This window comes from Triticum dicoccoides, chromosome 2B (assembly GCF_002162155.2).
Source record: "Triticum dicoccoides isolate Atlit2015 ecotype Zavitan chromosome 2B, WEW_v2.0, whole genome shotgun sequence".
In the NCBI taxonomy this organism is placed as follows: domain Eukaryota; kingdom Viridiplantae; phylum Streptophyta; class Magnoliopsida; order Poales; family Poaceae; genus Triticum; species Triticum dicoccoides.
Genome location: NC_041383.1, coordinates 197504537 through 197504955, shown reverse-complemented (window position 1 = coordinate 197504955; position 419 = coordinate 197504537).

The window sequence follows — 419 nt, the reverse complement described above, 5'->3', positions numbered from 1 at the left end:
GGAGGACTGCAGTGTGACTGCCACCGAGGAGTACATGTACATCGCCGCCCTCATCGCCGCCGTCTCGCTCTTTCGCATACATTGCCACATGGACCGCACCGTCCTTGAAATCTCCCACTCATTGTCAAACCAACTAAGGATCTCCTTCAACCTGGCTAACTTTGCCTGGTCGCCGCCGGCCATCTGCCTGATTCGCTGCTGCATCCTCTCCATAGATGTCGTTCTGAGTGGTCCGGTGCTAGCTTTGGAAGATGGGAGGAGAGACGGTGGTCTTGCAATAGAGAATACAGAGACGAGAGGAGGTGGTTTTGGAATGGAGGTGATGGAGAGGAGAGGAGGTGGTCTTGCAATGGAGAGAAGATCAGAAGAGGGAGAGGCGAGACGATGGTTTTGGAATGGAGATGATGGAGAGGAGAGGA